This window comes from Lissotriton vulgaris, chromosome 7 (genome assembly GCF_964263255.1).
Source record: "Lissotriton vulgaris chromosome 7, aLisVul1.2, whole genome shotgun sequence".
NCBI lineage: Eukaryota > Metazoa > Chordata > Amphibia > Caudata > Salamandridae > Lissotriton > Lissotriton vulgaris.
Genome location: NC_141695.1, coordinates 1,145,179,808 through 1,145,186,563, shown reverse-complemented (window position 1 = coordinate 1,145,186,563; position 6,756 = coordinate 1,145,179,808).

Sequence of the window (6,756 nt, the reverse complement as noted above, 5' to 3'; positions counted from 1 at the left end):
CGTTTTTGTTACTGGGCCGTTTTTGCAGCATAACGGCTCAGTAACAAAAACGGCCCCCAGGGGCCCAAAACCGGCCCCCAACCATGCGGCCCATCAGGGGATTGCCCGGTGCCCTCAACGGCCAGTCCGGGCCTGACAGTAAATAAGAAAGGAAAGAAAAGAAACTTCAATGAAATTGAGCTTGAAGAATTAAATAAGGATTTATACAAGAAAATGAAAAACTTTCACATGAATAATAGGGAAAAATCTAAAAGAGTGTTTGAAGAAATAGAGCTGAATAAATGTTGAAAGTTGGCATCTGTTTCTGTAATATGTGATGATATAAAATATCATCTAAGAGGGGATTGATGGAGCAAGGTTTTACACGTAAAGAGATTAGCTCGGATTCAATCCTCTCGAAATAACATATAATGTATTAATAAACATGTTTGTCTTATTAATAATGCAATACACGACATTTCTATTAAGCTGGGGAAGCTTGTCAATGTGCTTTTACTAACAGTAACTCGAGTGACCTAATATGGTCGCCGCAACACGGGAATTTCACTGTGCATGCGTCTGTCACACTCACGTGACATGACGTACTCTCTGCTTTGGTCGGAAAACTTTGCTAATGCGTACTAGAACTAAAGATGGCTGCTCTATGTTTCACATGCTGATGCTTGCAATTGCTGCTTGTACTAAACCCTGTTCATTCTGCCTAATCATTACCGCTAAAGTTAAAATAAAGTAAAGGGAATAGAGTAGAGATAAGTGGTATACAGTGAATTCATTTATTCTTTGTTCTAAAACTGTTTCTCTTTGACTTTGCTATTAGCTCGTATTTGGGCCTGATGTGTCATTGCTGAACTCCATCTTGAAACTCTCAACGCGCATGTACTGAATTCTTCCGAGTCCACAAGCCATGGCATTGAATCCGTGCCAGTGACAGTCTCGCCTGCGATGAGCCTGGGAAAATGAACTATTAACCCTCAGAATGGAAGACAACTTACAAATCTTCGTATACATTGTATTTTTTATTGAAATATCCATTGTTGGGTGGAATAAAAGTGCATGGGAAAATAAAACTATGGGGGAGAACATTAATTTGACTATTTGAATGAAATGATTTCACAACTAGTATGGTGTAAGGACATCTCCTCGCATTTGACCAATCAAATTGAGGGAATATATGAACTTGCAACATTGGGGGGTGGTACACTGCCCTGAAAAATGGTATATCTAAGGTAGGCTTAGCCAGTTAGTTTGTCCGATTTGTCCGAATAGTTGACCAGTCACTGACCCAACGCACTCAATAGGCGATCGAGAGCAAAGGTGCTGGCGGAGCACTCTGTCAGAAGATTCAATAACCCAATCGGGATTCTGGGAAGGAGGTTCGATAACCCAATAAGGGTTCTGGGAAGGAGATTCGATAACCCAATCGGGATCTGACTGTTAGCTGCAGAGAGGGGTGTGACGCTGGCGTTGCACTTTAGCTGTGGGTGCCGGTCCTGACCTGCGGTGGTCCTGTCCTGATCCAATTTGGTCCATACCTGTCCTGATTCTGGTCTGCACCTGTCCTGTTGGCACCTGAACTATCGGGGGTCCTGTTCTTTATCCCAGTCCGTGGCCAGGGTTGGTTTTCACACCATTCTAGGTAAATATAAATTTGTGTGGTTATGTCATTGTACTATTTCCCTTTTTATATCCTTCCTATGTTTCAATTCTTAAAGAAAATCTCGTAATATTTTCACATCATCTTGCTTTGATTATTTTCTTCCTAATTGAACAAGTTTTAATTGAATTGGTATGGACTCTGACATTTAAGAATTTACATAGATAGTGTTTAAACCTTTCCCGGGTTTGGGGTTATTTCATGAATGCAAATGTTTATTTACTGCCTATTATGCTAACTCCCTTGATCCCTTAGGACTATTAGTACCGGTGACTAGGATTGGTAAGTCAATGGTATAGGTCCTAAAAGATTAATTAAAATTCTGATTAGCGTAGGTTTACCTGTTCAAAGTGTGTATGTTTTTATGGGCCCAGGTGAGTATGGTAAAACGAGCAGGTGAGCCCGCACTCTATCAGCCTCCGAGGTCCGTGCACCCAAAAATATGAAATCACACATACAAAGAACAAAGACACACAACTCCACATGTAAATATACACTTGGAAAATGGCCAACCGTAATGCATAACTGCAGATATCATGCAACAACAAACACACCATACAACATCCCATAAAAGCACATGGCATGCATACATATGCAGAGCAGACACGCATAATGAACATGTACACATGGGCAGCCGAAATCAGATGTTGCATGCAGTTGCTTGTGACACGAGAAACACCCGAACACAACAGATAAGGATCTCTGAGTTATTTTAGCCACTCCTTTCAACATCCAGAAAGGTTATGTAAGGAAATCTTTAACAAACTTTTGCAATGGAGTCTGTTCTCCCCTGAGCAGCAGGAGGTCCTGAATTGTACCTCTTAATTTCTATAATTCCAAGAGTACTTTTGGGACAGCCAGATTATACCCACCACAGGAGTAATGCGTGCAAGGTCAGGAGGTGAGAATAACAGAGGCATACCCGAGTCTACTGAGCCAATCCAGATGCTCCCCCTTTGCTGTGTAAGTTAGCACACAGCTTTGTCACGTGGAGGTATTAGGCCCAATTAAGAAAGGACATCTTTACATACTGACGTTCTTAAGTTGCCTTCTCTCCCCTTAAACACAATGACATTCGACACACATTAATTTGCTTGCACACACAGGGTAACATTCCTCAAACTCTGCTAGCTTACAACACCACTTCGTAAGCACTATATCAGAACACCTTGAACTCTCTGTACACGGGCTAAGTTCAGCACGCAAGATGTTGTTATTAGTTTTTGGCCACTCGGCAACAGAGCTATCACAATAGAATCAACAATAGCAGCCTGACTGAGGCTTAGGCATGGTAACAGGGAGGATGTTATCATATATATGACATCAAGCCTTTGTTTATTCCAAGGAGCATTTTGCCTGCACCGAGAGGTAGTCCATGCTGGAAGTCCAGCTCAGCTGATTCCTGTCACCTCATATGAGGGATGCTGTCTAACTCTACACAAAAATGGGCAGCTTGCTGACACTAACCCACATGTAATGGGGAATCAGACCACCCGACAGGGATTTGGCACCTTAGAAAAGATAGGGTAGAATGCACCAAGTAGGAGTACTCTATATTACAATACTTGTGTGTAAGGATATCGCTTTCTGTAATCAGCATAATGGTCCAATTTCTTAATTTTCACTATTCTCAAAATGCTAATGACATTATCTGTTTTCTTCTATTAATAATTGCAGCACAAGTATTTTACTCAAGAATCACAATGCTTTAATAAATATTGAAACGCTTCACTGTGTATTTCTTGTGTATCTCTTTGGTAATGCATAAGTGGCTGAGCGAAAGGTTTCTAGATCTGTTGCTACGATTTCCTTGGTGGATCAGGGTTTTCATGGTCTGAGGTCCTACATCCATTTGTTACCCTGTAAGGTTAGGTGTACTGATGGTGCACTGTGAGCTAGAAGGACTATAGGCCATCATATCCTGAGAGGTGCATAGAATCATTCTCGCACCAATCCAATGTTTATGTTGTCTAACAAATGCACAGCTTTACTTCAGAAAGTACGATCCGTACAATAGGTTGAGAGCAGCACCAGGACTGGCTCGGGCAAATGAACACAGCACTCCAAAGGACACTGGAGGGGGCAGCGACTATGATCCACCAGGCTCACTAATTGTACAGATAAGGAGAGGTCTTGAGTGCACATGTCGGGCAGGTCAGAGAATGACACTCGTCCAACCAGGCATGCACACTTCACTGTGAGTGACTCGGGTGAGCCGGAGTCTGCCTGTTGACTAGCACTAGTGACTGCAAAAATTGCTGCTGCACTCCAGAGAGAGAGAGAGAGAGAGAGTGTGTGTGTGTGTGCCTGCGTGCATGCGTGTGTGCGTGCATGTGTGTGTGTCCATGTAATACAGGTGCCAGGGGCAACAAATACAGGGGGGTGATGCCCTGACTGCCCAATAGAGGAATAATCAGTGAGGAAATGTTTAATTGTATAATTCTGTGAATCAAAATATTATTATAGTCTGTTTAAAATGTTATTGACCAGAAATTCTACCTTTCATTTTTAATAACTGCATGAGGTTGGTGTTCAAACACCAGTGTATCATCATCATAATCAAAATACTTCATTCAGCTCCAGGCCATAAAAGCACAGAATAAATACATTTAATAAAAACATTACAGAATCAGTAGAATAAAATAAAGCACATTTCCAAAGTCACATTTTAGCAAGGGGCAGAAATACCATATTATCAAGGATGGCCAAAGCATGCCTTGACATTGTCACCCCACCCAAGCATACACAACCATACTTACACTCACAAAATTGCAGACACCATTGCAAATACATTCACACACAGTAGACATTCTGAAAATTTGACAGCAGCTGTTATCTTGGTTCCTGAGTGCCCCCGCTCCATAATGGTTTCCCTGTGAATCATCCTATTGAGCAGCAGTGGATATTGAGAGGAAACAAATTACAACAAACTCACATGATGGTAGATCTTTACGGGACTTGGGAAACTGCAAGCTGCATCCCTCAACTCTCTGTCTACTTCGTCTTAAGGAAGTTTAGAAACTGCAGTCAGAGACCAGCGTCAGGACAGCTGTGGCCATCGGGTATAGGCAATGGACTGTGCAAGTCAAACTCAAGGAGGTATAAGGCATTTCCACCTACCATTCATTCTTCGATATAGTTTACATGGACTCCAAGTCAATGTATGCAATAAAACAACTTTTATCATCCTCTTGACTTTAATCACAACCAAGTACATCATCAGCCAAAAATCTTGAAAGATAACCTGCTCTCACATTTTTAGGACATAGACAACTTTAAAGCGGTACAGGAGTAATTTTGTAGAAAACCTAGCAATTCTAGGAGCCAGACCTATAATTTTGTCACCATTCAATATAGCCACTAGAGTCTTATGATCTGTTTTGACTGTAAACTTGGTACCCCAAACATACAGATTGCATTTTTAAGTTGCCCACCAACAAGCCAACAATTCCTTTTCAATATTTGAAAAATGAGTTTAATTCTCTCTGAGTTCTCATGAAACATACTCAACCATATTTTCATTACGCCAATCACTATGTGTAAGTACAGCACCAAGGCAATAATTGGTTGCATCCACTGTCATTCAACGTAAAGATTATCCCATGGTAATCAAAAGGTTTCAAAGTTCTGGAGTCAGCCAGTTATTTTTTGATCCAGTCAAAAGATTCTTAACACAATTCATCCCAAAGAATAAGCAGGTTAGTCTTAAGCAAAGCAGACAAAGGTTTCGCATCCATGAACCTCAAAAATGATTTCAAACCTGCTTTTGGTTTGGTTGCTGATGCATTGGAGATAGCACTCACCAACCCAGGTCTTGGCTCAATTCTGTCAAGAGAAACAATGCAGCCTAATTATTCAAAGCTTGGTTTCAAAAAATCATATTTTCCTTTCTTAAGTACCACACCATTCTTCATCATTTATCAACACTTGATTCAAAATATTCTTGTGTTCTTCTTTTGTGGTAGAAAAGGCCAAAAACCTCATCTTGGAAAGCAACCACTCTACATATGCATTTTGAACAGTTGGTACATAATCCCCTGGAAAACAAAAGCAGTGACACCAGCCCAAAGGGCATTCTATAGCATTGATATGTACTTTTTATGTTTATTACATATTGTAACATAAAGTTGTGGGTACCTTTAGGTCTCCATCTTACCATAAGCTGTGAGGACACATTTTTTGGGAAACTTTCTACTTGTAGAAGAAAATAACAGAACATAACATTTGTAAAGCCTGACGTTCACTAAAGGTCATTGTGGTGCTAACAGTAGATAAACAAGACTCAGATCGTCTGTGCAGTAATACAGCAGCAGTTCCAGGATGCACTCGCACAATAAAAAAGTCTCTTCAGTGCCATCTAATAACCCATATATGGCACAATCGCCTTGATCCTCAAAGGAATTCTGTTCTATAGTTGAGGTCCTAAATAAGCTAATTCTCTATTTCCAATCTCTACTTTATTAATTTGTGGTACAACAAATATTAGTTTTAAGTTTTGAAAATAACCATGTATCTAACCAGACACAATGCAAATGCTCTTGGTTGTGAATTTTGATCATGCTTTCGTAACCCATGTAAAATTCTGATGCTAGACTTTGAATACTCTGCACTGATTTTAATGCATTTTTAGGAAGGCCTAAATACAGCAGATTACGGTAATGAATTTGAGAAAATAGAGACCTAATTTTCCCCTCAAATTAGCAAGTTATATCTCCTTTCTCAATATCCCTCCAAAAAGACATTGCAGTAATACAACAAAAACAAGTTGGGAAATTTTCCACTAAGCCACAAACACATCAGTCCTGTACTAACATAGGAATAGCTCCTTCACAGAAATGCCTAGCTCAAGATATGGATAGCAAAGGAATGCTTGATAGCTAGACCTAGGTTAAGGACCCCTTACTGAAAGTCACCGAAGTATCTCCTCGGAGTCTGCATGGTGTACTTTGCACTCATTCAGGGTAGTCAACAATCTAAATCAGCAGATAAACTAGCAGGACTGGGTGCAGGGCAGCCAGCAGTAGGATCTAGAACTGCTATAAAATGATCCTGGTACTTACGGTGGGATCATCATAAGGACATTTTGATCTTGTGCCCGCTGG